This window comes from Physeter macrocephalus, chromosome 1 (assembly GCF_002837175.3).
Source record: "Physeter macrocephalus isolate SW-GA chromosome 1, ASM283717v5, whole genome shotgun sequence".
NCBI classification, from domain to species: domain Eukaryota; kingdom Metazoa; phylum Chordata; class Mammalia; order Artiodactyla; family Physeteridae; genus Physeter; species Physeter macrocephalus.
Window position 1 is genome coordinate 140901744 of NC_041214.2, and position 9487 is coordinate 140911230.

Here is a 9487-nt window from a genome sequence, read left to right on the forward strand (position 1 = left end):
TTTTTATGCCAGTATCATACAGTTTTGACTTTTGTGACTTTGTAGTGTAGTTCAACATCAGAAGTGTGATGCCTCCAGCTTTGTTCTTTTTCAATATTGGTTGGCTATTAGGGGTCTTTTGTGTTTCCATTTCTGTGAGAAAAATGGCTACTATCAATAAGACAGGAAATTACATGTGTTGGTAATGATGTGGAACAATAAAGGAAGCCTGGTACACTGCTGGTGGAACTGTAAATTGGTATAAACATATGGAAAATAGATGATTCAATAACATTATATATAATCATTTTTAAATAATGAAAAACATAAAAGGAAATAAAATATATAAGAAAATAACAAGGCAATGTGAAAACACTGGCACATTTATTAAATTTATTTACATATAAATATATATACACACATATAAACATTTATCCATATGCTAACCAATTTCTTTGCTCATTATTTTTTTTTTTTTTTTTTTTTTTTGTGGTACGTGGGCCTCTCACTGTTCGCGGCATGTGGGATCTTCCCGGACCGGGGCGCGAACCCGGTTCCCCTGCCTCGGCAGGCGGACGCACAACCACTGCGCCACCAGGGAAGCCCTGCTCATTATTTTTTAAAATATTTATTTATTTGACTGCATTCAGTCAATTGCGGCACATGGGATCTTTTGTTGCGGTGTGCTGGCTTCTCTCTAGTTATGGTGCTTGGGCTCTAGAGCACATGGGATCAGTAGTTATGGAACATGGGCTCTCTAGTTGTGGCACACAGGCTCTAGAGCACGTGGGCTCAGTTGCCCCACAGCACATGGGATCTTAGTTCCCTGACCAGGGATCGAACCTGAGTACCCTGCATTGGAAGGTGGATTCTTAACCACTGGACCACCAGGGAAGTGCCTTTGCTCATTATTGCTTCTTGCATTCTGCTCCCTTTCTCTAAAGAAATCCCTGAGTTCTTTCAGTGAAATCTAGTAGTTGCAAACACTACCTTTCTTTGAAAATGACTTTCTTTTATATTCACTAGTAAGTGATAGCTCAGCTAAAGATAGAATTTTCATAGATTGGTACTATGACTAATTAGTCCTTTAGTGTCTATTATTACTTTTAAGAAAAATAAAGTCAGTTTCATATGTTCCTTTCTTGTGAATATGCCCTTTCTTTATGATAGCTTATAAGATTTCCCCTTTGTCTTTGATATGTAAAAAAAAGAGAACTCAAATGATATGAATAAAATGTTACAATCCATATAAAGTTTAAAAAACAATGCTTTGTATTGTTTATGCATCATTCAGAGCTGAGTCTGATTCTATCCACGGGGCATGGCAGTAGGAACTTAGAGTCGATGGGTTGTAATCAAATAATGTAAGCGATGGTGTCAATCTTGACGATCTCTCTATTCAGATCAGGATTCCAGCCTTACCATCCTAAGTATACAGTTAACATGAGTTAGAAAAGATCTCAGAGCGTCAGTCAAGAAGCTATAATTCAATGCCCGGCTACTCCCTGGGAGGAAGGAGCTGGGGATGTTGTTGAGATAAGAAAATGCTACAGATATTTCAGTATAATAATAGGCCAACATAGGAGGAGGTTACTTTACAATTTTACTTGGTATTTACCATCAAGAACTGTTTGACAATCTGAAAGACAGCAATGAAGAAAAATAAAATCCTTGCTTCCATGAAGCTCACATTCTCCAGGGATGAAAGCAATATGCAAACACATATAAATATATAGTGTGCATGCAATTATATGATGTAAGTGCTATGGAGAATAGTGAATCAGGACAGGGGAACAAAGAAGAATAGTTTAGCAGTTGGGAGCTCTTTTGTTGAGGGCTGTTGGATCTTCCTCGAGCAGAGACGTAAAGGAAGTTAGAGAACATGTCTGGTGGATGGCTCATAAAACTGCTGACAATGGGACCAGCAAATCCAAAGGCTGGTCCTTCCTCAAGTGGGGAATCTGTGTACTTGGCATGTTTGATGAATAAAAAAGAGCCAAGCGTGTTTGGAGTAGAGTGAAAAAGAGGACTAATAGGAGATGAGGTCAGAAAGGTAGAGACATAGTTCACGTAAAACTTTTTAAGCCAAGGTATGAATGGTGAATATTTGTGAACGACCACATGGCACAAAGGACTGACACAAACACTGTGCTTAGGGACTCTGCCAAACTTTAGCCTGGATTCAGCCTGCACTAAGTTTCCCTAAAGATAGCCCCAGCCCCTGTGCTGAGTCTTTGCACAAGAAAATGCAATGCTGCCACATGGCATATATACTTTGTCTCTATCCACATTGCCAAACCATTTTCAGTAGTTTTCCACTCACCCTCCTTCTGTAATTTTCCATTTTCCCATAGCCCCCTTTTCTGTTCCCCATAGACCCTACTACCCCCTGGTGTTTTATATGAATAACTCTGGCTGCTGGAGGCGAAAATGGGGGAGTCAGGAGACTAGAGGGACAATTTAAGTGGTCCTGGCCTTGCTACTCTGTCCTGAGCTAAGTCTCAGGCCTCCTGATGACCTCAGAAGAGCTTCCTAGACATTCAGTAAATAAGTGGAGTTGATTCAAGGACTAAATAGAGCAGAAGTCCAGGAGAAGGGAATTGCCAACTGTATTTGTTCAGAATTCAGAAATGTGTTGGGAAAATATCTGCAAAAATTCATTCAATATCACCGAATCCAATCTATTCAGTTAATTGATGATAAACTTGGGACCAAAGTAGCATACATGTGATAAGCAGGGCTAGCCTTGCAGATTTGATATGGGTATTTGCTCACTGTGATTTCAGAGATACTGCAAAGGACAAATTCTCTAAAAACTTTTCCCCCAAATTCCTAAGAGTGAGATATTTATATCTTTGTAGTTAGCATTGCCTTTTCTGCAGTCCACTGTTCTAATTTATATACACCTCTAAGAGCATCATGTTAAGCTCTCAATCTTTTTACTGTGAATAATTGTGTAAACACATAGGAAAAGCTGATCAGAAAATAATGATTCTTGAAAGATGGGAGTAAAAATACAGGGAAATAGGGCCAAAATTTTAAAAGACTGGAGAGTGAATGAACTAAACTCAATCATTGTGTACTTCACAATTTTGCTAAGAGCTATCCAGAGAGCAGAATAAAATCTGGAACCAGCCATCATCAAGAAAAGTTTTCTCGACAAATATAAGCATAAGCAACAAATTGCCAGCCAATTGATTGGAAGATCTCTGTAGCAGAAAATATTTAACAAAGTTTTTTGTTTTCAAAAATAATTGTAATAATGGTTGACATGTATTAAGTTTGATCTGACATGATCAGTTATTATGGGCTAGTTACTATTCTATGATATGTATGTATGTATATAGTGTATGTATATGTGTGCATGTGTGGTGACTATATATAATGTATAGGTGTGTGTATATATATGTATGTATATATTTGTCTTTATCATAACCCAATGAATTATATAATTTTATTACACTAATTTAATACTTATAGAAATTGAAGCATGAAAGAGTAAATTACTTACCTAAGACTACGTAGCTAATATCTGATTTAGGAGGATTTGAACCCAAGCAGCCTTACTCTGGAGCCTATGAATTTTAACACCATGAATAAACAACATAATATTTTGTGCCTGCAGGTATAGAAACTTTATATTTCCTGTTAACAAAATTACTTACTTTTATGTAAACACAGTCTTTACAGTGTAATTGATAAATACCATAGTCACAATAAAATTACACTTACACAAAGAAACCTATTTCTATCTCCCAGGGAAATAAATGTAAAAATGTCCAAGCATCAGATCATAACTTCACTGGGAGGAGTGACCCAGTGCAGTAAAAGAACTTCAGGAACTGAGTTTGAAGTCCACAGTCCAAATAGCAGTGTGACAGTGAGTAAGTTACCTTACTTTTCAAACTTTAATTTTTTATCTATAAAATGTGTAATAATATCTATATTACAATATTTGGTGAAACAGAAATAATACATGTGAAACAGATGGCATTTAGTAGACAAACTGATGAAAACCTACATCAATGAAATTAACTAGCAAATTTGTCTCTTTCCTCCTTTTAAAGTGAAAATAAAGTCACACTGGAAATGGAGATTTTAGTTTCCATGGTAGCTTTTTGACAAAAGAATAGAATATCTACTGTGGACTCTCCCCCAAGGAGAGCCTGTTAAAAACTTGGAAAGTTATAGGCTCTCTTATAATGGAGAAAGAGAGCAAAAAGCCTCCAATAGAAAATATGCCTTCATGTTCTCAGCACATTTTGAATTATAGTAGACCCCAAGGAAAACAACACCGATCTTTTGAAAGCACTAAGTTAAGACTTTATGATCACTCTGCGTAAAGCTTTATTTGACCTAGATACAATGTAAATACAATGCCAGCATTTATTTCATATATTTTAGTTGTTAGCAATCAGGATCTCAGGTTCTAAAAGAACCTAAATGGGTTTCTTGGCAGTAAGAATTTGTAATATCAACTCAAAATAAAATAGCAATTTCTCCACCAACCAATCACACACTAGGGAGAAAACCATTGATCTAAATTATGTAAAGAGAATAAAAAAGTGGTTCTAAAAAGCTTCTAAAGTCATCAGAATGAAAGCTTTAGAATTATCTGTGGCTCCTATAGAATTGTAAGAAACAAAGTATTTTCAAAGTGCTGATCATGCCCCAAAGTTGCATATATATATCCTCAGAAGTATTTGAGTTGGGATATAGGAGTGCAATGTTGAGTGCTGCTTGAATTTAAATCTGCCATATTTGTTGTAGAAAAAAAAAACAAAACATATGGCCCTTATCTCAAAATTCTGTTTGTTGAAGACCACCATGTGCATTTGTAAGTCCTTTTTAATTTAAAATAGGCAGACACAGTCTGTGTTTATGTTAAGTATACATGTCTTCCTGACTTAATATTTGCAGATTCTGATTAAAAAAGAAAATAGTATGCCTCTTGTTGTTATGTCTCTAGTTGTTTTATTCTGTTAAAAAAAAAAAGACAAAAGAAGTAGAGCAAGAAAAAAAATGCATAAACTTCTAAAGGTGCGGCTTTTATAAAAGCATGCTGATTTACGGAATGGGGCAAAACAGATTGCTAGCATTTTAAAATATATACTTTTTTGGTTTTCAACAATTGCCTTGGCAAAACTCCAAAGGTTTTCAACATATACCATTGGTAAGGCTGTAAGGGAAATACTTTTTCATACATTTATTGACAGGAATGTAAATGGTTCAATTTCTATTACAGGAATTTTTTGATATCCAGCAAAATTACATTTTTTTTTTCCCTTTGATCCAGCAATCTCACTTTTAGGAAACTGTCACCAAAATACAAAACAACAATTGTACCAGATTATTCATTGAAGCACTGATTATTAAAGAAAAATAATGAAAATAACTCAAATGCTGATATATAAGGAACTGATTGTTAAATTATGGCACATACACACAATGGGGTACTGTACAGCTAAAAGGTAGAGTAGAAATATCTCTATATACTATGTAAGCGTGACTTCCAGGATACATTGATAAGTTAATAAAAAATGAAGTGGAAATAAGATATTTCTTATTTATAATTCAGAATGTATTATTCTTAATTATGTGTTCATAAAATTCTACAGTGTTTGTAAAGTTTTTAATACTTTGGCTATGTCTCTGTTATGGCATTGAAAATGGTGTTTTATAAAGATTTTCTAATTGTTTTGCACAATGAGAATTTAAACTTGAAAAAGAAGCTTATGAGATTTCATTTTACATGTTTTCATATACCAAGATCCAAGTACATTTTGTTGGATGTGATTTTCATCTTAAAACTGCATTAAACAGTATCAAATCCAAAGTCCAATGCTTATTTATGTATGAGTTTTTTCTACTTTACACTTAAATTTTACTTTCCACTATTATTCACTTAGACTCTGTACTTTATCTCCGCCCCATGTAATAAATTTCTGATTTTGTAAGGGAATGCCATATATACTTGCAAATTTCATTACCTAATCAGCCTTCATGAGAAATTCATCTCACCAGTCTTTCATTATTTCTCATTTGTAACTATGAACAAGATTGCAATGAACCATCTCCCAGTTTGTCCAACCATGTAAATGCTTGTTATTTTTTATTGATTATACAAAGCAGTGTTTTACTGTTTTGGCAAACAACATAGAAAGGCTATAAACCATAATGAGCCATGAATATGTTTCTAAGTTAAGCTCCATTAATAACTTGAGAATGTATGTAAATTTTGATTACATATATTTTTGAAAATAGCAGCCAGTTTTGATAAATTTGATTTTCTTTAATAATAATATAACAGATCTACTGAAATAAACATGCAGCTAACAGATATTTCAACTTCAGACTACTTTCAAATTTTTCTTGATGTCAGTTTGTTTCAGCGGGAAGATAAACACAGCAGTATGTGGAGAGATTTTGAAAAAAATGACATTTTCTAATCTCTGATCAAGCAATCTTCACTGGCTTCCTTCTTGAGCTGCCCACTTACCAGAATGATTCTAAGGAGAACGCACAGACCACGTAAATTTGACCAAGGTGGACAGCAAAAGGAAGTCCTTTAGCCTTGCAAAATCATCATTCTTTGCTTATTGTATTGATTAATATTATCCAATTAGATAAGCAATTTGCTAACTATTCTTTACACATTGTTAAAATCAGCTATTAATATTTAATTATCCAGATTATTTTTAAGCTAATAGTGAAATTCTCCTAGGTTAGCAAGTCACTTCAGTTGATTTGATAATTTCCACTCTTCTGCTGTACTTTATATTACAGTCACCACAGCTGAATTTTGGATGGCTAGAAAGAAATTTAATTAAGCAATCACAGTCACAGCTACACCAATGCCCAAAATATTATTTTAAAATAAAGTGTTATTCTTGTTTAAAAAAATAGGTTTCAGCTTTATATAAACAAATCATTCAAACAAAGTTCAGCTTTGGATGACTGACATAATTAGCTCATAGGGAAGGGAAATGGGTATTATACAGCCTGAGACAAAATATTTTCATCCTAACTGGGAATTAGTTGTTGTAACCCATTTGAATGAGCAGTTCCTCTTCCACACTAGCCTTTGAACATGAAACTTAATTTGCTTTTGCTGATGCAATGAGAGATTTTATTAATTCTGAACCAAGTCTCCTGCTAGCCAGCAATGCGAACATTACAATAGCTGGCTAGTTACAGAAGTGCAACTTGGTGAGTACTAAATCCAAAGTCTTACCATGAACAACTTTCATTCTAACCTCTGGAGCTACCAGTAACATACTTAATAATGTGTTCAACTTGTCAAGAGATAAGGACTATGATTCCTTAATACATTTCTTCTCCCTGACATATCCCATCACCTCAACAATATTTTCAGTGTGAGATTGCTTCTGCTGATTTCCTTTCCACTGCAATATAATCATAAAGAAGTATTACCATCAATCCTTGTGTACCCAAAACATTAATTTCCCCACCCAGGGGAAGAAAAAGAGTTTAATAAACCATACTGTGTCTCTTTTTCACTTCTGGACATCAGTGAGGAGAGGTGGTCTTCACAAGAATTTGACCTAATAGTTAAAAAAAAAGTATACAATAATGTCAAAGCTTCTGCAAGTCTTTGAAAAATTAAGTATGGCCCCTCAGAACTGCTGTAATCTGGTGAGACAGTTTAAAAGAGGCTGCATTTCTCATGAATTATGAGTCACTTTTGATATTGTTGAAAACCAGGAGATAAAAGGTAAAAATAATATTATATTAAGGCAAAGGAAATCCGGGAATTTTATATAATATTTAATAAAAAAAATTTCCTTAATATGAAATTAGACTACTTCTATCATGGTGACTCATTCATACATTTTTCTTTAAAATTTGTGTTTGTGGACATGTATACTGGGTCCAAAAGTTATTACAGAAAGAATAGCTGGACAATCCTACATGGTTTTACTGTTGACTGTAGTCCTTCTAAAATTTACGGATGTGAGCATTTATTATCTTTGGATTCTTGGTAGCAGGAAAGAGTAAATCATCAAGTGAGAATAATTCCTGTGGTGGTACATAAGTTTTCAACAGAAATTCAGAAATATGACTTGGAATGATTGAAGAATGAGACTGTCAGAAATTAGGGAGAAAAGAGAAAATCACAAATCTAGGGATTAAGGCTAAACATTTTTCTGATGAATGTGTATAGTTCATGTGTGTGTGGTTTTCCCTTGAATTACTGGAATAGTATGGTTATCATTGGCTTTCAAATTGTATCTATTTAGAAATTCTCTCTGGTTTTCCTTAATTATTCAGCATATACATTTGCCATCTTTGTGTTTATAGAATTTTGTGTAATTAACAAAGAAAGTTGTAAAAGGAAGTTTGGATTTCCTGCAACACTCTTCCCCTGAAAAAAGTGCCCATGGGATGAACATGTCAGGTGGATGCGAGTCCCAGAATTACAAAGATCAATTAAAAAAAAAAAAAAAAAAAGCAAAGAATGTCCAAGGTAGAGCAGAAAGAAGAGAGAAAAGGACCGTAGCGGAATTAGCCGCAAAACCAGCAACTCCGTAATGTAAGGCAAACTAGCCCATTATAAGAAAATGCTTGCATAAGAAAAATATAAGGGCAAGGGCAAGACGGCTGTTCCTTTTTTGCCCACTGATTCCATACTTGGTATTGAAGCAACCGTGTTTTATTATTTACTCATGAGAAGTGTGATTTCAGGATTTAACACCTGTAAATGCTGTCTCAATAGAAGAATAAGGAAGCTTGTCGTTAGCTATAAACAATGCAGATTCTTTTTCCATAGTCTCTCCACTTCCATTTTGGTGCTCTTCATGAGGCTTCAACCAAAGATTAATCTCTGTAGTCGTCCATAGTGGAAGGAGACTGAGCTGTTTTATTTGTGAAATTAAATTGCTTTCTTTTTTTAAACCCCTTTGTTTATTTCTGTTGTTATCAGATAATGTGTTAGCAAAACGCTGCAATATTGAAATGTCAATATTCATTTATAAAATTCACTGCAATGCTTTAAATGGATCCAAGCAGCACAAAATGATTTGTATGCAAAACACTCATTGCCTAATCAGACTCAAATTTGAGTGAACATTTAATCAATTAGGTTTACTTGATTCACTAACAGTTTATAAGATTCTTTGATGATACAAAATACAGAATAAATAATAATACATATATTAGGAATTTTCCCAATTAAACTTGCTGAGTTTGTTGCATAAACAACGAATATACAGTTAATGGTAAACAGTAGTGAGCCATATTCTATTTCTAAAGGCAATTTTGAAACTGATGAATCATAAATTGTTTTAAAAAACAAACTGGGCTTCCCTGGTGGAGCAGTGGTTGAGAATCCGCCTGCCGATGCAGGGGACACGGGTTCGTACCCCGGACCGGGAAGATCCCACATGCTGCGGAGCGGCTGGGCCCGTGAGCCATGGCCGCTGAGCCTGCGCGTCCGGAGCCTGTGCTCCGCAACGGGAGAGGCCACAACAGTGAGAGGCCCGCATAC